The sequence below is a fragment of the Diceros bicornis genome, unplaced genomic scaffold (genome assembly GCF_020826845.1).
Source record: "Diceros bicornis minor isolate mBicDic1 unplaced genomic scaffold, mDicBic1.mat.cur scaffold_202_ctg1, whole genome shotgun sequence".
Classification (NCBI taxonomy): domain Eukaryota; kingdom Metazoa; phylum Chordata; class Mammalia; order Perissodactyla; family Rhinocerotidae; genus Diceros; species Diceros bicornis.
In genome coordinates, this window is record NW_026691092.1 from 446,820 (window position 1) to 468,900 (window position 22,081).

The following is a 22,081-nucleotide window of genomic DNA, read 5'->3' on the forward strand; positions in this document are numbered from 1 at the left end:
AGAACGCATATGCCAAGGCCCCACCTTAGAACAATGGAATGAAATCTCTTAAGGTAAGTCTTGAGCATTTTTCTTTTTCTTTTTTTTGGTGAAGAAGATTAGCTCTGAGCTAACATCTGCTGCCAATCTTCCTCTTTTTGCTAAGGAAGATTAGCCGTGAGGTAACAGCTGCGCCCATCTTCCCCTATTTTTGTACACAGTTTGCCACCACAGCATGACTTGATGAGCAGTGCATAGGTCCGCAGCCAGGACCTGAACCTGCGAACCCCAGGCCGCCAAGGCAGACTGCGCGAACTTAACCATTACACCACCAGGCCGGCCCCTTGAGCATTTTTATTTTAAAGCTCCTTAGGTAATTCTAAACTTCGGCACAGCTGAGAACTACCTTCTTAACATATTACTCTTCCCAGGAATATATGCTTTCAAATAGATTTCTACCAAGACTTTTCAAACATTAGTAGAGCATGAGGCATGTATCTGGGGAGTAAAAGACTCACAGAAATTCTCAAGCTACACCAATTAAGTGTCTATAGCCCATAATTATAAACAGTGATATCTAGTGTTCAGTTCCCGATTGGAAAAAAAAGGTATATGTGTTAATTCTTACAGCTAACTCTAATATATTCAACCTCTCTTTCAAAGGGATATTTCCCAGTCTTTGAAACACCTTAAATCTGTCACCTAAACAAACAAAAATCCACAAGCCCCCCCAAAAAACAAACAGAACAATTCATATTCACTCTCAAGTCAAAGTCAAACTGTCTGAGAGAGAAATTTAGACTCACTGATTCCATTTCTTCATTTATCACATCCCACTCCAATCTGGCTTCTGGTCCTATTATTCCAACAAAATAGTTCTTGCTAAGGTAAATGACCCTTATGTTACTAAATCTAATGGATATTATTCAGGCCTTATTTCACATGACTTCTCAACAGCATTGGACACTACTCACCACTCCTTCCTTGAATCATTTATGCCTTTGTCTTCCATTGCACAACACCCATCTGATATCTGCAACTCCTTAGCCAGCTCATCTTCCTCTACCTAGGCAAAAATTAATTTAAACTCTTCATTGCACACTCCTAGGTTGTCTGCTAAGTCTATTTCATGTATACTCAAGACTTTAATTTCTCCCTACATACTTAACAGTTAGTTTTCAGTCTAGATCTTACTTCTCAGCTCTAGACTTCTATCCAAAAGCCTCTTGGATGACTCAAAGGCATCAGAAACTCAGTAAGTCCTACACCAATGATCTCCACACCTACTCATCTCCAAACATATTACCTTTCAAATGGATGTCATCAATCAGCTCCATCCCATTCCATTGTATGCACAGCTTCCCTCCTCCACCTGACCTTGAATCCAATTGCATCAACAAATCCCTCCTCGCGCCCAGTGGGGAAGGGGAGCGAGCAGGGAGCTTACGTCGCGCGGGCGGCGGCGGCGGCGGCGGCGGCGGCGGCGGCGGTTGCGCTTGCTCTCTCGGCGTTCTGGCGGCTGCTGGGAGCCGATAAGCGGCGGGAGCGCGCACGTGGCTGCGGCGACGACGACGGCTCGTCCTTTCTCGTCTTAGCTGCCCTCGCCGTTGGTGCTTCCATCATGAATAGATTGTTGGAACCGCTCCGCAGGGGGTCGCGCGTGGGAGCCGCGGGCCGGGGCTTCCCCTCCCCCTCCCCCTCACGGACTCCTGCTTCCCCCGAGACGCCCGGAGCCCGAGGACTCACCCGGCGGCGGAGACCTGAGTGGGCTCCCTCCGCCCCCGCGAAGCCTGCACGGCCTGTAAGAAAGGGGGCGGCGGGCGGGTCAGGACGTGACGGGGAGGCCGGGAGCCGGCCGGGCGGGGGCGGGGGCTCCGGGCGAAGGCCGGGGCGGCTCTGCGAGGGCGGCGGCGGCGGCGGCCGGGCTGGGCGCGCGGGGGGCGCGTGAGTGGCGCGCGGGGGGCTCCGCGGAGCGCGTCCTAGCGCCGGCGGGCGGCGGAGCCCGGGCCTCCTCGGCGTGGGCGCGGCGGGGCCGCGAGGGCAGAGCCGCGGAGCACGAGCGGCGAGCGCTTGGCCGGCGCGTCGCCCCCGCCGCGACCCGGCCTCCCGGCACGTGGGGGGCGGCGGCGAGGGGGAGGGGCGGCGGCCCAGGCGAGCCCGGGAGGGCGCGGAGCGGGGCGGCGGGAAGTGTGAGGCGGGAAGAGAGACTCGGGGACCGGGAGGGGGGCCCTGGGAGGGACGGGGGTGGGAGTGTGCGTCCGGCCGGGAGACTGACTGGAGCGAAGCTGCGATGGACGGAGGAGGGAGGAGGAAGGCTTCCAGCCTCCTTTCGAGCCCCGCTTCGGAAACTCAGCAGGAGCAGAGCAGCTGTTCGAGGACCGGGTACAGGGGAGGAGGGTTGGGGAGGTTTGACTTCATTGTTGAGACGCGGGAAAGGCTGGAGAGAGCTGCGTGCGCCTGGAGCTGCAGAACTCAGGGCTGTGAGCAGGGCCTCAGAAAGAGGACTGACTCGGGGAAGGCAGATGAGGGGGGAAAAGGAAGTTAGAATGTCCAGAGAAAGCCGTTTTGAGGAGCGAAAGGAAGGTGGAAAGGAAAGAACGAACAGAGGAGTGAACTTTCTCAACGCAGAGAGACTTTCGGGAAAGAGGCGGTTTGTTAGAGTCCCTAGATTTTTAAGACTTGTTGAACAGTAAAGCTCTTTGACGGGTTGGAATTAATATTTAACATGAGGAATAAATGTTGTGTGGAACAGTTACTTTTTGGATAACCAGTTCTTGCAAAGAGTCTACTGGACCTTAGTCTCTGGAGAATTAAAATCTCGATCTAGATGTAGAGTTTGCTGTGATTAAGTTGGCAACAGCCTGTTTTCCTCCTCTTTTTTTGTGGAATGGAGATCATCTTGGGACTGAATTCTCTTTGCTGAGGTCAGAGGATCTGACGTCTCCTTCCCCCGCTTCTTCCTCTCCCTCCCCTGCCAGAGATCTCCTTTGTTTATTCGTGGATGGCTTGTAGGTGACTCTCCAGTGTTGTGCTGAAATCTTAAAAGGTGGGAATGCTGTGTCTTGGTCCGTGATTTCTGCCCCAAACCCGTTACTTAAAAAATCATAGTGTATATTCCATTACCTTTTTTTTTTTTTAATGGAATCTCGGCAAGTCCAACCTGGATAAATATTATTTAAATTTTGTCATTCCACTGTCGGCTTTCCTGTGAAAGTACACATTTATTTTGACCTGTACAGTTTTTGCGAAGATTGTATGATACTCTTTTATTCTTCTGTTCTTATGTGAGTATTTTCAAAACTTTGTCTCATTCAAGTGTATGAAGTTCTTGGTGATATGAATTAGTGTTTGATTAAAGGTAACCTTTTCCCCCCTTACTTGGTTTGACAAAGTATCTAATAAGACTCCGTTTTCTATTCTTGGAAGGTATATATATGTTATATATTACCATTTTTCTTTAGTTAGCTAGTTATCCATAATGTGTATATATGTATCGCTACACAGCTGCAGTTAGTCTAAAAGTTTTATCACTCAGCAGATATTCTGATTTCTTCTGTCAAAAATAAGCACTGGTGTGCTGTAAATTCTAGTAAGTAGTCAGGAATGTAGTTAATGGAAGCCTAGGTATTTCTGATTGGCCTAGGTAGATTTGTATAAGTTCTAAATAGACTTATCTTTTTCTCTACAGGAAGTTTTCTTATTTTCTTAATATGTTTTCTTTAGGTGAATCAAAAAGGGTCCCAGGAAACCTGTGAATGTTGAAGAAAATTCGTCTGTGAATTTTTGGTATTCAAGGAGGAGTCAGTATTTATATTCATCTTTTAAACTGGGAAGATTTATATTTTATTTTAAAACTTGATATTTACAATGAATGGACACAGTGGTGAAGAAAGTGTTAGAAACAGTAGTGGAGAATCAAGGTAAGCACTTTATTATCAAGTATTTATTATGAAGAGAATGGAAAACTTGTGTGACTCTTTTTAGTTTTCTTAGTAGATGGCAGTTTTCAGGTTCAAATTCTTCCTCTTAGGTATCCAAACAGTAAAAAGTTTCTACTATAAGGAGCTTTGTTGATAATACAAGTTTTAGTTATTTTTTTCCTTTGAGATACACAAAAAAGAATTTAAGTATAGAAGTTTGGGTTACTTAAATCTCCTTGGAGGTATATATTGTTTGGGTTAATAACTGAAGCTAGAACAAGTAGGAAAAGAGATTTAAATTGATTTGACTGTTAGTGCACTCTCTAAATAAAGGCAATAAGAATTTCTTTCCTCATCTTTTTCTGGCATTTTATCTTCTACCTGTGCTGTCCAATATAGTAGCCACTAGCCACATGTGGCTGTTTAAATGTAAATTAATTAAAATTACACAATATTCAAAATTCAGTTACTCAGTCACACTAGACACATTTCAAATGCTGAATAGTCACATGTGGCTAGTGGCTACCATGATGGACGGTGCAGATAGAAAACATTACTATCACTACAAAAAGTTCTTTTGGACAATGCTGATCTGGATATTTGTTAAAGTATTGTTGCAACTCTTTTTTCCTCCTATTTTCTTTAATTTGAGTTTTAATTATATATGAGTGAGTTAAGAGTTCTTACTTGAGCCATGTCTTTTGAAGGAAGATATAGTTTATGGGAATAAGCCATATTAAGCTATTTTAATGTGAAAGAAGCCTCTTCAAATACAAAGACTCTTTAAATTCTTCTGTAGCCCCCAAATTTTGAGTTATCTGCATATTAATAATAAAGTCCATGTAGTTATATATACTTATCGTATGTAGAGATCAGGAATATGGACATTGGAGTGAGACTGCCTGGTTACTTATCCCCGTTCTACTTCTGGTTAGCTCTGTGAATTAGGACAAATTATTTAACCTCTGGGGCCAGCCCAATGACCTAGTGGTTAAGTTTGGTGTGGTCTGCTTCAGTGGCCCGGGTTCAGTTCCTGGGCACCGACCTACATCACTCATTGGTGGCCATGCTGTGGCGGCGACCCACATACAAAATAGAGGAAGACTGGCACAGATGTTAGCTCAGGGTGAATCTTCCTCAAGCCAAAAGAGGAAGATTGGCAACACATCTTAGCTCAGGGCCAATCTTCCTCAGCAAAAGAGAGAGAGAAAAAGAAAAAATTAACTTCTGAGGCTTTGATTTTTGCAGTTTTGAAATGGGGATTACGGTATTAGTTATCTTATTTGAAGTTGAGGATTAAGTGAGATGCTACATCTAAAGGTCTTAATATAGTTCCTGATATAATGAGCGCTCAATATTTGCTTATTATGATTAGCATTATGTTTTATGTAACATAGGGTACTAGATAACTAAAACATTAATTATAGTGATAGAGAAATGTGATGGACAAGAAACAGGAAAGTTTTGGCAGTTAGGAGGGTTTCAGAAAAAATGTTGGGGTAGAAAATGAAGCAGTGGTATATGTATTTGACCTGAGACTTGGGATTTTCTGGTCATTCTAGGAATACTTGAGTTTATCAGCTTTCACAGGTGCACTGTTTGGATAACAAGAACATCATAGAGAAGAAGGCGTAGTTACAGAAAGCAGCATGATTTAGCAGAACAAGTGTTGGTCTGGAGTTACAAAACCTGAGTTGACACCATCTAACTAGTTCTCTGAATGATTTCTCAACTGTAAAGTAATTGAGTTGAACTAAATGATTTTGAAGTTTCATCCTATCACTTTTACAACGTGTAATAAAATTTTAGATAACAGAGTTTCTGGTGATTCTAGTCAAACTCTGTTATCTAAAACTTTATGAATCTCCAGAGTTGAGAGGTAAATTAGAAGACTTTTGAATCTCAGTTTTGATTCAGATCTCTACAGGTATATTGACTATAGTAAGTGAATAGGAGAGTCACATTGTCCCGCATTGTCTTATTCATTAGTGAGCAATGAAATGGTTGATAGGTAGAAATACCTAGAGGAGACACAGGAACAAAGCTACCTGGAAAATAGGAAGTAAGCCTCTTGAGAGTAAATCCTCTTGTTGAGTATGCGGAGAGATCGCGTGCTGTTATATTCTGACCGCTTACCTGTTCGAGTAATCTTTTATATATTTTACTGCCGTATCTAAAGCAAAGGTGAGTAGTAAGTCAAATTAGATGGTATAGTTGAAAAAAGTTAAACCCTGTGAAAGCGGATTTACTTACAGGAGTCTTTTATAATGCATACTCATTTAAAATAATTGCAAAGCATATTCTGTAATTATTCTGAGTCACCATTTCTACCATACAAGGTATGTGCTTCTGAGAAGTATGATTGTCGAGTTATCTAATTCTTTCAACTGCCTTGGTGTTTGTTTATCAGGAGGAGGAAGACCTGCTTCTATTTTGCTTTCATTTTCTTCCTTACGGCTGTTATGCTATCCTTTTCCTTTGCTCTACTGTCATTGTTACTAACCCTGAGACCCCCTCCCCAAAGCTTTTATAACAAGGCAGTACAGAGAAGGGAGATTGTGCCTAGTTAGTTAAAAGAGTGAGGAGGTGAACTTTACAGACATAGGGATTTTCTTTCAAACAACAAAAGTTTCAGTAACTATGAATGTTAATATAGAGTGATGAGAATAGAAATATGCTCTCCTTTTAAAATTAATATACACTGTAAATAGTTTTTAAAGTAAAATTTGATTTTTATTGGCTAGAATTTTTAAATGTATTTTTGCTTTAGCGTTTCTTTTTTCCTTTATGAAAATGAAGTTTATGAAATGAAATAGACTTAAGAAGTCATTTAGCATTTTTGGTTGGTATAATTAGCTTTCTACTAAAAAAATGGTTTTTTGATTCTTTCCGTGTAGAAAGCTCTCTATAACCATTGACTGAAGGGAAGAAGAATACATAGGAAAATGTCTCTTGGGCTGTGCTATAACGGACAGTTTTGAAACTTATTTACTAAGAAATCTGGGTCAGGATGCACCTGTACATCAGTTTCAGCTCAGCACAAAGTTTATTATGTAACTGAAGTTAAGCTTTCTGAAGATACTATGGGAAGATTTCAGAGCGTCAGTTCCTCACTGTGTGGATGTGTTGTTATTTGCAACCAAATTTTTCAAATCCTGGGTAGATATTTTTTATTTTAAAATTATCTTGAATGATGATTTACTCCAGGACTAGATTTATGGGTAAAGACCAGAAATATATTATCATATTTTGCTCATTTTTGGATGATTGATACATGCTTAATACTCAGAAGAATTTCTCTGCTTGCCTGTACATTAAATTTTTAATAAAATGTTTGTCCATGTAAATTTGAGAATTTATTTGAATCACTTTAATTAGTCTCTGTCTATTATGCTCTTGAAAAATTCTTACAGGGTGAGGCAGGTGGTTAGGGATGTGCTGTAATGGTCTCAACCATTTAGAATTAGTCTCTAGCTGGCAATGGAGCTTTGTTGACTGTAACCCTTCATTTTCCTTGGCTTATAGAAAATATTTTAATTATCATTTTATGGTTCAAGAATCTTTGGATCTCAGCTTGTAAAGTGTTGTGGGTAGGCAGTGAATAGGGACTATGATCACTGGAAATGTTCTCAATGAAAACCTCCTTTTTAGAAATTCAGAGTTTAAAAGGCTTTTTAGAGGCTTTGAGAAGCCCTGGAGCCTCAATGACCTGTGACATTTAAGGAAAACCGATTCAGAGTTAATTTGAACACAGGGCACAGTCTGCACCATGGATCTGTTAGTGTCCTGTTGAATTCCACTATGGTATACTGTGTTTGGAAACATTGTATTTATGTATACACATACCAGAAAGATTTCTTGCCATCAAAATCAGTTAGTTTCTTTCACTAAATAAATTTGAACAATTTTTAAAGTCAATACCAGTTAAAATGGTGTTTGCTGAGCTTATTTTGCAGTTATCTCAGAGTTTTTAAAAAAATGTCATTTTTTAAATTTCCAAAGTTTGTGTTAAGAAACATTTTAAGGAGGATGGGAAAGTGTGAAATCACAAAGCCAGAATAGCTAGAAATCATTGAGTTAAGGAAACTAGTTTTTAAAATTTTCTGTGATGTCATTAATTGCAGGAAAGTATGACTCTTTTACATCTCATTTTTTGTTATTCCCTATTTCTCGGTTCAGTATGTGCTTTCTTCATCGTTTCCTGTTTTTTCTCTCAAATATCCTGTGTATGCTACTAAATCTAAGATCATCTAAGATCGCGTCTTATCCTTTGAAAACTCAATAAATCGTTAAGCAGGAGCCTTAGTAATAGGATACTCTGTTTCCAAATAGAATTTACCAAATTAAAATTGTCACACAATTTCCTAGGATTGTGGTTAATCTAGGTTACTGTAAAGTATTTAGGCTTTTTTAACTGATAAGGCTAAGAGAATTGTATATGACTTGACTTTGCAAGACATTACTTTTATCTACATAGGTATGAGATCATGTGGGGGCAAACATTAATGTGTAGTTACCCCTTTTTTGTACAGTAGCCTCCCCTTATCCACGAGGGATGTGTTACAAGACCCCAAGTGGATGCCTGAAACTGCGGATAATACAGAACCCTGTATATACTATATTCTTTCCTATGCATTCATACCTGTGATAAAGTCTAATTTATAAATTAGGCACAGTAAGAGATTAACAACAACAATAATAAAATAGAACCGTTATAACCGTATACTGTAAAAATAGTTCTGTGAATGTGGTCTCTCTCTCTCTCAAGATACCTTATTGTACTGTACTCACCCTTCCTCTTGTGAGGATGTGAGATGATACAATGCCTACATGTTGAGATGAAGTGAGGTGAATGATCTAGGCATTGTGATGTAGCGCTAGGTTAATATTGACCTTCTGACAATACATGAGGAGGATCATTGAGCCATGATGATGTTGATGGTTGGATGTCATAAGCAGATGATGTCCATGGTTGTTAGAACACAAGCACTGTGATACTGCGATAGTCAATCTGATAACTGAGATAGCTACTAAGTGACTAATGGGCAGGTAGCTTATGCAGCGTGGATACGCTGGACAAAGGGATAATTCACGTCCCAGGTGGGATGGAGCGAGATTTCATCATGCTACTCAGAACAGCACGAAATTTAAAACTTACGAAGTTGGGAATTTTCTATTTAATATTTTCAGACCACAGTTGACTGCAGGTAACTGAAACTGTGGAAGGCAAAACTGCGTATAAGCGGGGAAGACTGTACTGTTGAAATAGTTGCTTATTTAAGATCTTGACGACTGGTGGGTTACATATGATATAGTTGGGTTTAAAAATAAGAGTATTTTTTGTGGTGAAGAGATAAAGAATAGATGGAGAAAACTTTTTTGTATTTTTTTAAGGAAAATTTAAAAACATGCAGAAATAGAAAAGTTGCAGCCCAAATTTCAGTCCTTGGACCAGCAGCATTGGCGTCACTTGGGAGCTTGTTCAAAATGTAAAACCTTGGCCCCTACCCCAGACCTTCTGAATCAGAATCTTCATTTTAACAAGATTCTCCAGTAATTCGTATTCATATGAAATTCATACGCATATATATGAAGCGGTTCATTCAGCACCTTGCCGCTTTTTTTGTTACTGATGTTGTTATACATCGTTTTTATTTTCTGGGAACTCCCAAAGAACGGTGTCATAGGCCCTGCCATCAAGAGGCTGGGTACATTTCATTGCTCTAGAAACAATAATGCAACCAATAATCATTGAGCTCTTAACTCTGACTGAGCCAGGCATGGTGCACAGTACATGGTGCATTATGTGAATTTATCACAGTTCATCCTCACAAAACTCCTGTGATGTTCACAGTATTATGAGTCCCATTCTCTAGAAGGAGAAACCAGATTTATAACCATTAAAAAAAATAAAAAAAAAAAAGCTATTGGGGCCAGCCTGGTGGTGTAGTGGTTAAGTTCACGTGCTCTCCTTCCGCGGCCCAGGGTTCGCAGGTTCGGATCCTGGGCGCAGATGTATGCACCACTTATCAAGCCGTGCTGTGGCAAGTGTCCCACAGAAAATGGAGGAAGATGGGCACAGATGTTAGCCCAGGGCCAGTCTTCTTCAGCAAAAAGAGGAGGATTGGCAGCAGATGTTAGCTCAGGGCTAATCTTTCTCACCAAAAAAAAAAAATAAATTTCAAACTTCACTTGGATTTCATTGACTTTTCCATTAATGCTCTCTTTCTATTCCAGGATTCAACCCAGGGTACCATGTTATGTTTAATTGTCAGCTCTCTCCAGTGTCCTCTGTTCTGTGAGAGGTTCTTAGCCTTTGTTTGATTTCCTTAACAGTCATCAGAAGTACTGGCTAGGTGTCCTGTAGAATGTCCCCCAGTTTGGATTAGTCTGATATTTTTGTTAGGATCAACTAGGGTTATCAGTTTTTAGCACGAATATCACAGAGATGAAGTGTTCTTCCAGTCACATCGTATGGGGAGCATAATATCCACGTGACATTACTGTTGATGATAACGTCCATCACTTGGCCAAGGTAGTATTTGCCAGGTTTCTCCACTGTAAAGTTACTGTTTGTTTTTCCCTTTCCGTGCTGTATTCTTTGGAAGCAAGTGACTGTGTCTGGCTCACTCTCAAGGGGGTGGAGGGAGTGGGAATTAAGTTCCATCTCCTGCTGGGAGGGAGTATCTACATATATTATAATGGAATTCTTCTGTAGAGAAGTCATTTCTCCCCCGTTTAGTCACTCATTCATTTATATAAGCATGGACTTATGTATATGTGTTTTATACTTTGGGCTATAATCCAATAAATTTATTTTGTTGCTCAAATTGTTCTAGCTTTGCCCCTTGTGAGCTTTCTTTCGAGTTGGCTTCTGTGTCCTTTTTACACATTCCCATTCTTTTGCCCTCGAGTCACTCATTTCTCCAAAGAGCTCTGGTTCCTTTTATTGGAGAAAAGGGTATTAGAAAGCAGATTTGGGTGCGGGGTATGCTCATTGCTACTCAGGTGTCACTACTTCTAGGCCCTCTCAGCAGACAAAGCAGACAGAGCTAGTAACATATGTATATATAGTAAAGCACGTCTATCGGCATATCTATAGTTCTTTCTGTATCTGTCCATCTGTATACATATTAAGGTAAACTTGAGTTTGTACTGATGTCTCCAGCTATAATCCTGAACTACAGGATTCATCCTAACCTTCCTTTCTTGCTCCTTTATAATTTCTATCTCCAACAGAGAAACCTGGTTCCCACCATCCTCTACCTACCATCCATACTCTTCACCCTCAGCATATGGGTAAAGCAGGTGCAGAATTGCTAGGCTATTCTCACAGAAGAAACAAATTTACCAACTAGAATACAGTGTTTACGTACAGTGTACAGTTCCTATTATATTTAGCCTTACAGTTTCTAGTCAAAACACCCGTTTTCCAAAGTTACTCAAGTTAGCTTCTGCCCCCCAACCCCCTTCAGTATGATGATATCATAAATTTATAATAATGTTAGATTCATTTGTCACAGTTTGCATTCCATCCTGGGATACTCAGTCACATGGGTTGATTTTTTTTAAACTTGCACGTATTACATACACTCTGTGCTACACGGTTTTGTGGGCTTTGACAAATGCATAGAATCATTTATTCTCCGCCACAGTACTCTCAGAATGATTCCTGGCTACCACTGATTTGTTGTCCTTGCCTACAGTTTTGCCTTTTCCAGAATGTCATACGATGGAAGCATGCAACATATGGCTTTCTGTCTCTTTCGCTTAGCAAAATGAGTTTGATGCAAATTAAGGTATAATTTACATGCAGTTTAACGTACAGATCTTAAGTGTACAGTTTAATGCATTTTGATAAATGCATACACCTGTGTAACCTATTCCTCTATCAAGATATAGAACATTTTTCTCACCCCATAAAGTTCCTTCTTGTCCCTTCCCAGTCAAGCCCAGCTACTGCCTCACCTCCCTTACCTCACACTTTGATGCAACCACTGTTCTGATTTTTTCCCCCAACAGATTATTTTCTGCCTGTTCTAGAAACCTATATAAATAGAATCATATAGTATTTACTCCTTTCTGTCTGGCTTCTTTTGCTTGGCATATTCCTACAAAAAATTTTAATTAATTCACAATAGAAGATGAAATACATATACAGTCTTTCCTATATACCAGGAAGTTTCATAAGTGCTTTACATATATCAACCAATTGAATCCTTAATACAAGTCTACGAAGTAGGCACTCTCATGTTCCCATTTTACAGATGAAAAAACTGGAGCACAAAACATGTTACTTGCCTGAGGTGAGCAGGTTATTAAGTGGTAGAGTCTAGACTTGAACGCAAATGGTCTCTCTCCAGAGTCCATACTCTTAAACTCTATGCTACAGAGCACTGCCTGAGTACCGGGTATGATTTGTGGCACAAGATCTACAGTAATGGATCACACACACAGTCGTTGCCATCATGGTGCTTACAACCTAGTGGGGGTTGGGATGGAATAAATATTAGTCAAATAAATAAGTATATATAGAGTTAATTGGATGGTGATATGTGCTATTGAGACGAATATCTCCCAATAATGATAAGAAATGTGGGAATTGGAGACTTGCTCATTTATCTGGAGTGAGAATGAAAGCCTCTCTGTTCAGGGGACACTTGAGCAGAGACCTAAGTGAACTGAGAGTGAGCCATGTGGCTACATTGGGGGATATCAGTCTAGGCAGTACAGAGACCCTGACATTGAATTGTGCTGGGGTGAGGGAGCTACAGCAAGACCAGTATGGCTACAGTGGATGGAGCAAATAGGGGAGTGGTGGAAGGTGAGGTCAGTGATGTGATGAATCCTGATTATTTGGGGGCCCTGTAGGAAATGGTACAGACTTTCCATTATGCTCTCCATGCACTGATGTGTCACTAGGCCAGAATGATTCATGTTAACAGGACTAGGGTGTAGGGAAAACAAAGAGGGATACTGCATATTCAGTCACTGGAAGAGCAAGGAAGAAAAGGTGAGGGGAGGGGGGTGAGTCTGGGGTCATAGTGGGCAGAGGGGAGACAGCTGCACCACAGGGGCTGAGAAGAGCTCAAGGGTAACATCTGGACCCCAGTTCTCCTGCAGGGATATAGTCACGGCATGGACTCACTCTCCTCCATCCCTCTGATCTCCTATCTGGGCTCCCCGCTGACCAACCCAAACAGAAGCCTAAAGCAAATGAGCTCTTTGATATAGTCCATCAACCTCCCCAAGCACAGAGCAGCGTAGACTAGAGGGGAGAGTGCCAGTGTTTGCCATTCCTTATATACAGAGTGTTCCTCTGCAGTGTATTTCTCATGTGTGTCTTTAGGGATGAGGGTCCTCTGAAGGGTTTTCCATTTTTATGATATTCATAGAGTTTTCCCTTAGTGTAAATTGTGACGTGACTCCCGAAGGCTATCACTGAAGGCTTTCCTATAGCTATTGCATTCTTTAGGTTTCTCCCCAGTAGGTCATCTTCTGGCACACAGTAGAGTCAGAGTTTGTGTTGAAGGTTTTACCACATAGAGTGCACTTAGAAGGCTTCTCTCCAGAGTGAGTTAACGTGTGGGTTATTGAATGCTACTCCATATTGTCAGATTAGAAGGATGAGTGTGTGCTGAAGGCTTTTCTTCACTGAAGGCCAGACTCCAAGAGGATTCCCAGTGATCTCTGTCTCCTGGTATTCATATCCTGTGTAGTTCCCTCCCACTGTGTGGCAGGATCAGTCTGGGTGACCAACACAATCCAGATGAAGAGAGAATATGGCCTTCTGAGGCTAGGTCATAAAAGACTTATGGCTTCTGCATGGGCTCTTTTGGATCACCTCCTTTGGAGGGAACCTGCTTCCATATTGTGATGATACTCAGCACCATGGAGAGACCTACATAAGGAGAAACTGAAGGACTCCTGCCAACAACTGGCACTAATTTGCAAGGGATATGAGTAAGCTACCTTGGAAGTGGACCCTTCAGTCCCAAAGACTTTAGATGACTGCAGTTCTGGTTGACATCTTGTTTCTCATGAGAGATCCTGAGCTAGAACTACATAGTTAATCCATTCCTGAACTCCTGACCTACAGAAATTGAGAGATAATAAATGCTTGTTGTTTTGAACCACTAAATTTTAGGGATAATTTATTACACGACAAATAATTTATACATGCAATGTGAGTCCCGAAGATGCCCGAGGGATGGAAGATCAATGAATGCTTTCCCACAGTTATTATATTCATATCTACCTATTATGAATTCTCTTATGCACAGAAAGGTAAGAGTTAGTGGTGAAAGATTTCCCACAGTGATTGCATTCCTATGGTTTTTCTCCAGTGTGAGTTCTCACAAGTTTCTTAACAGATGAGAGATTATTAAAAGCTTTCCCACAGTCACTGCCCTCGTAGGCTTTCTCTCCGTTATGTATTCTCTTGTGCACAGTAAGAGAAAAGCTACTGCTGCAGGATATCCCACGCTCATTACACTCATAGGGTTTTTCTCCAGTATGAGTTCTCACATGCTGTGTCAGATGTGAGCTCTTCCTAAAGGCTCTACAACAATCATGACATTCATAAGGTTTCTCCCTGTATGCATTCTATTGTGGACAGTAAGGGAGGAGCTCGTGCTGAAGCCTTTCCACAGTGATTACATTTGTAACGATTCTCCCCAGTATGAACTCTCCTGTGCCTTTTGAGGATACATCTAGTGCGGAAGATGTGAAAACACTGGTTACATTCATAGGGCTTTTCTCCAGTGTGAATTCTCACATGAAGTCTAAGGGATGAGGGATTACTGAAGGCTTTCGCACAGTCACTGCATTCATAGGGTTTCTCCCCATTATGTATTATCTTATGAACAGTGAGGTAAGAACTGCTGCTGAAGGATTTGCCACATTGATTGCAATCATAGGGTTTTTCTCCAGTATGAATTCTCTTGTGCTGAGTAAGATTAGATTTTGTGCTGAAGACTTTAAAACACTGATTACACTTGTTGAGTTTCACTCCAAGATGACTTCTCTCCTGTTGATTAAGAAATGAATGCTAACTATAATTTATAATATTTTTAATATTCAATGCTATCATAGGAATTTTTCTTCCAGGAATTCTGCTATGTATAACATCATTATAATTGGTGTTTTTGCCACTTTGAGTGCCTGTATATGATTTCTGCTGGTTTGAGTTCTCAGAAGTTAAAAAAGATGGATGCTTTGCCATAAGTCCTTATCAGATTCACAGAGCATCTTCTGATAAGTTTAAGACAAATTTATGTTTGAAACACTCAATATCTGAGTCACATTTATGGAAACATTTACTTGTGTGAACACTCAGGGAAGAAAAAATTTTGGAGATAACTTATGCTTCTCTCCAAATTCACAAGAGTTTCAGGGTATCTCTCCAGAGGGACAACTTTTTCTTGGGAAAATGAATCCCTTGGTAACTTTGTGGCTTTTCTAATTTATGGTATTTTCCTACTGTGGAAAATCAGAAATCTTACCATTTTTAAACCTTTAGATTGTTCTTCTCTAAAAACATGCTGCTTAGAAGTTAACCCTTGGACTTTAAGTAGAGTCTCCAAATCCGAAACAAATTGAAAAGAAATTTAAGTTGATGAAGTAAAGAAAAGGTAAAATGCACGTGTTAGTGAAGGTAGACCCGAAGGAGTTAGAGATTTTCAGGAGGTTTACAATGAAAGGGACACGAGTGTGAAAATTTTAGGTTTGTATTAAAGACTCTAGAAAGATTGAGATTGATGCTGATGGAAAGAAGGAATTGTCAGGAATGTAAAGTGAGAAGGAACTAGACAAAGAGCTCATATGAGACTTAAATTTAAGAAGGAAGAGAGAGATCTTTTTCCCCCCTCTGAGGCCAAAGTAAAGTATGAGATAATGAACAGAAAGTTAAAGAAAAAGCAAAGGAGGTCCACGAGGAGGCTCATACTAAACGTTTTTGGCCTTCTTGTCGGAAAAAAAGGGCATTTTACAACTGTCTCTGATGGACATTTCCTAATGTAATACTCCAAACTGTCAAGCCACAGGCCAGAGAGGTTCCTGACAAAGACTCATATATACCTAGTGCTCACCTGGACAGGTGCCTGGGAGAATTCCTCTTTCCTCTGTCCTCACTTTATCTTCTTGCTCCAATTCGGAAAGCAGACTAGGTTTATCAACTTGATTTCCTATACATGGAGAAAAGACATATGATGTAGGGGACTCTGCATGGGACAAGAAGCCTCACCATGGAACTGAGGCCCACACTTCTATAGATGAGCAGGTGTGACTTTGGGAGCAGCAGTACAATTATCCTTAAATTCTAACAAATATAGTAAAACTATCTTTCACCAAGAAAAAAAAATGCAAGCATCCTCAGTCAATATCCAGGGTGACGGGGGATAACTGGTCCCAGAAGTTCATGCCCAGTTTCAAATACAGACTTAAAAGCCCCAAAGCTTTTATCCATGGAGAACATGAAGTCAGGGCAAGGAGTAGATCTTCAGTTGATAGGGAAGGCATTAGACCACAAGCTCCAGGATGGTAGGGACCTAATTCCCTAATTCCCAATTTCCAGCACAGACCTCATTCACCACCATATTCCTAATTCCTAGCACAGACCCAGGAACATAAAGGTGCTTAAGAAAGACTTGTGAGAAGTGATGTCAGTTATTTCCCTTCTTCTACTGATTTGGGGCTTTGTTCTTCTTTTTCCAGTTCCTTTAGGTGCACTCTTAGATTGTTTGTTTGAGATTTTTTTTGTTTGCTGAGATAGGCCTGTATTGCTATAAACTTCCCTCTTAGAACCGCTTTTTCTGTATCCCATAAATTCTGGCATGTCGTATTTTCATTTTCATTTGTCTCCAGGTATTTTTTGATTTCCCCTTTGATTTCTTCGTTGACCCATTCGTTGTTCAGTAGCATTTTGTTTAATCTCCACCTATTTGTGGCTTTTCTGAATTTCTTCCTACAGCTGATTTCTAGTTTCATACCATTGTGGTCAAAAGATGCTTGGTATTATTTCAATCTTCTTAAATTTATGGAGACTTGTTTTGTGGTCTAATATGTGATCAATCCTGGAGAATGTTCCATGCGCATTTGAAAAGAATGTGTATTCTTTGGTTTTTGGATGGAATGTTCTGTATATATCTACTAGGTCCATCTGTTCTAGTGTGTCCTAAGGCCAATATTTCCTTATTGATCTTCTATTTGGATGATCTGTCCATTGGTGTAAGTGGAGTGTTAAAGTCCCCTATTATTATTGTGTTACTGTCTATTTCTCTTTTTATGTCTGTTAATAATTGCTTTATATATTTAGGTGCTCCTACGTTTGGTGCATAGATATTTACAAGTGTTATATCCTCTTGTTTGATTGTTCCCTTGATCATTATGTAACGCCCTTCTTTGTCTCTTTTTACAGTTTTTGTTTTAAAGTCTATTTTGTCTGATATGATTATTGCTACCCCAGCTTTGTTTTCATTGCCATTTGCGTGGAGTATCTTTTTCCATCCCTTCACTTTCAGTTTGTGAGTGTCTTTAGGTCTGAAGTGTGTCTCTTGTATGCAGCATATATATGGGTCTTGTTGTTTTATCCAGTCAGCCACCCTATGCCTTTTAATTGGAGCATTTAGTCCATTGATGTTTAAAGAAGCTATTGATAAGTATGTACTTACCGCCATTTTTTAACTTTTTTCTTTGTTTTAGTAGTCCTTCTCTGTTCCTTTCTTCTTCTCTTGCTCTCTTCCTTTGTGGTTTGATGGCTTTCTTTAGTGTTATGTTTGGGTTCCTTTCTCATAGTTTTTTGTGTATTTATTATAGGTTTCTGGTTTGTGATTACCATGGGGTCCATATACGGTAACTTTGGGGCTGCTCCCCGGCGGCCATGAAGTGCTGCAGCTTGTGAAGGTGGCGTTTTTTCTCTCCAGAATGGAATTTCTACCTCTTCCACCTCAGTCAGGATTGTGGTTTGTTGCAGGAGTTCCTCTTATCTAATTTTCAGTTCTCTCTCAGGGGTAATTTTTCTGCCAGTAGTTGTAAATTGGCTGTGTCCGTGGGAGGAGGTGGTTTCAGAGTCTGCTCATGCCACCATCTTGACTTCTCTCTCTCTGTGTAGGTTTACTCTTAGTGTTGTACATTCTATGGGTTTTGACAAATGTATAATAACATGTGTCCATCATTATAGTATCACAGAGAATAGTTTCACTGCCCTAAAAATCCTCTGCTCCGCCTACTCATCCCTCTTTCCCCTCTAACCCTTGGCAACTGATCTTTTTACTGTCTCCATAGTTTTGTCTTTTCCAGAATGTCATATAGTTGTGATCATACAGTATGTAGCCTTTCTAGACTAGCTTATTTCACTTAATGATATGAACATTCACATTTTTTACCACAGCTCTGTGCTTGATATACTACTGTTTACTTAATGATTTTCTTTCACAGTCAAGTCTGAGGACACCTGTGTACCTGAGTGTGGACACTTTGAAGAGGGGAAGAGGGATGTGCTCCTTAATGTAGCATCTCAAGAGGGCCCTATGTGGGGGGAGGTGCCCAGCCCATCAGCTGTCACTGTTCAAAACTTTCTGGCCTTGCCCAGGGAGTTACAAGGTGGCCAGGAGTGCAAATCCACAGAACCTTATCCAGTCCCCCCCCCCCACCACCAATGCTGTACCATTGTGTCTAAAAGCAGCTATAGCTGGGATATACTAAGTAATAAAAAGGAACAACCTACTGATACACGCAACACTTTGGATGGATCTTAAGGACATTACATTGAGTGAAAAAAAGCCAGTTTCAAAATGAAATTACACTGTATGATTTCCCTTACATAACATTCTCAAAATAACAAAATTATAGAGATGGAGAATAGATAAGTGGTTGCCAGGCTTGGGGAAGGGGAGGGAGGGATGACAATAACGGGGCAACAGGCAGGTGATGGAACAGTGTCTTGATTGTTGCGGTGCTTGTGCACATCTACAATTGGAATAAGTTGCCTGCGGCTGCACATGCGCACACAACACAAATGACTGCATGTAGAAACTGGTCAGAGAATCAGGCCTGTAATCTAGGAACAGTATTGTCCCAGTGTCAGTCTCTGGCTTTTCATTGTACTGTAGTTGTGATGTCACCACTGGACAAGCTGCTTGAAGGGCACTCAAGAGTCTGTACTATTTTTGCAACTTCCTATGAGTTAACACTTATTTCAAAATAAAAAATACCTTTTAAAAAAGCAGCTTAAGTTTACAATTATTTCAAAATGAAAAGTTTAATTTAAAAAAGCAGTGATCAGCTGAGTTGCAGTTCATTGTATATGACAACTAAAATAAGGAAATGTTAAACAGTTTCAGAGATTCAACTAGTGTTAGCCCACATCAAATAATAATTTAAAAAATCCCTTTAGCTTCAAACATCAGAACAAATAACTTCAGCTTATCTAAACTGCAGGATGCCATCCTGTGCCATTCAAAGTAAATGAGGATTAAAGTCGTGAACAAGAAACTGTCAAAGATAAACAAAGCTGGACACTAGTTAAGATGGTAAAGACAGATTTTATTTATTATGTCTTTTAAATGGTAAATATAGATTTTATTCAGGAACTATTGCAATACAGGAAAAGAGACCTCAGTTTAGCACTGGGCTCCATTCCAAATAAAAGATAGGCAAATGGGGATTTATAGCCAAGGAGCAGGGTCGGGACACTGGAAGGAAATTACTAAGAGGAAACATCAGGGATAAGGGGTTCTGGTTAAAGAGACCCAACAGGATTCCTGCTGGAGGCAGACCAGGGTGATCAGATACCAAGGATTGGGATGAGGAGTTTGATCAGATATCAAGGGTGTGGGGTTCTCTCTAAACTGATTTGGCAAGATTCTTGCTACAACTGGACAATTCAGGCCGGACACTGACAGATGCCAAGGTTGAGGCCTCGAGGGCTTAGAGGAGCCTGACTAGAGTTTAGTCAAGGAGAGAGTCTCTGTCAATGGTATTGTGAAGCCAGTAAAATTGTGGTATCATTTTGACACTGCTCAGAGTTTAAAGAAAAAGGAATTGAATTATTTTAAGTGCATGCATTAGGAGCTCTTTTAAAGCCAGAAATTACTGTAGATTTTCAAACTTGAAATGAAAAGGCTAATGAAGCATCCCACAGGTTATAATTTCTAATAAGGTAAATATTAATCTCTACAACCCACATAAACAACAAGCTCTTTAGGGGTCCCTTTATGTTTTTAAAAAAGAGATCTTGAGACAAAAAGTGAGAAAACCACTGCTAATAATGCCTAGTCATGATAGGTCCATTTCTTGTTCTGAGCTCATAAAGACCCATTGTGAGGGAATCCCAAGCCCGTATGTAAGTCCCTGGCTAGGCCTACATTTTTGGTTCTTTTAGCCCAGGACAGTGGTTTTTGGTGACCTCAGGGACTTTGATCATAGTTGGCTTATTTCCTCTGTTCTTTTTTTTTTCATTTGTTTATTTTTCTTTATTTTTCTCTTTTTTTATATAGTTTGTTAGTATTGTTAGTTAATATTGTGAGTAGTGCTAGCAGTAGGTCACCATGCTGCAAGGCCTCAAGGCCATCTCTGCTGATAAGGAGACCCATATGGACAGTTACTGGTGCCTCAAGACATTGGCCAGTGCAGCTTTGCTAAAGTGAAGTTGGCCCAGCACATACATCCTGACTGAGACAGAGGTGGCCATGAAGGTTATCAACTAGAGTTAGTAGAGCTCTTTCAGCCTCCAGAGACTGTTCTGTGAATCACCTCAACATGGCAAAACTATGCGAAGTGATTGATTCAGTGGAATCGCTATACCTGGTCATGGAGTACATTAGCAAAGGAGAGGTGTTCCATCATCTATTGGACCACGATGACATGAAAGAGAAAGAGGCCTGAGGCAAATTCTGGCAGATAATGTCTTCTGTGCAGTACTACCACCAGAAGGGCATTGCCCACAGGGACCTAATGGCAGAGAACCTGCTTTTCGATGCTGACCTGATCATAAAAATGCCAGACCTTGGCTTAAGCAATGAGTTTACCTTTGGAACAAACTGGATTCCTTCTGTGGCAGTCCCCCTCGTGCTGCCCTAGAATGATGGATGTGTGAAGTCCGCAGTCATCTTCTTACACGTTCACTGGGTCCCTACCTTTCAATGGACAGAACTTCAGGGAGCTGCACTAATGGGTACTGAACAGAATATACCATATTTGTTTCTTCATATTCATGGAATGTGAAAATCTGCTCAAGAAATTCCTGATCCTCAACCCTAGTGAGAGAGGCACTTTAGCAGAAATTGCAAAGGACCCGCAGATGAATAGGGACCATGAAGAGGAACTGAAGCCTCATATCAAGCCACCTCCTGACTATAGGGACCCCTGGCTGAGTTGATGGCATTGACCTTATCCAAAGAGGCAGCCAGTTATGTCTCCAGCAAAAATGAGTTTATTCGCAATCAGCAAAGAATTACAATTTGAGGTCTGCAACCATGGCAAGCCATGTTCAAGACTCCAGCAGCAAAGGGAGGAGAAACTTGTATAGAGGGGAAGAAGAAGTTGGGAGGTCTATTGTAAACAAAGAGTCCATTGGAGGAGACTGGGAGTGTGAAGTGTAGTGGCTGAGTTGTGACAGTCTCACTGGCTGAGCTTCTTGCCAGTCAAGAAAGGAAGTTTCTTTTCTTCCTATTGGGCTCTGCTATCAACATAGGGTGTGAGAGCTCCCCCTTTTGACCTCCTGACTCCATTGTAATGAGGTTTCCATTAATTAATTTCCACAATGGTGTCTATGGGCTACACATGAGATGAGATCCAGGACTCATTGATGGGCCAGAAGTATGATGAAGTGATGGCCACTTATCTGCTCCTGAGCTACAAAAGACTAGAGCTGGAGGGCTACACCATCACCATAAAACCCCTGCCATCAGCTGGGCCAGCCAACAGCTGCAGTCCTTCCCATCCTGCAAGCCACAGCATAGGGTGTCTGCAAATCCAAAGCAGAGAGTTTAAGCCATTTCCACCTTTAATTCCTACTATAAGAGTTTGTTAGTGATGTTGAATGGATTCCGACTCCTAGTAACCCTGTGTACAGCAGAGCAGAACCCTGCCTGGTCTTTTTACACCCTACTCTTGCCTTCTGGAGCTATATCAGTCAATGCTCCACTGCTGTTCATAGGGTTTTCATGGCCAATTTTTTCAGA

At 40.9% G+C, this 22,081-nt stretch overlaps 1 pseudogene; it reads left to right on the forward strand.

Moving 5' to 3' along the window:
• The first annotated feature begins 3,864 nt into the window (after window positions 1–3,864).
• On the forward strand, window positions 3,865–21,548 carry LOC131402655 (serine/threonine-protein kinase MARK2-like; annotated as a pseudogene).
• Window positions 21,549–22,081: the final 533 nt, after the last annotated feature.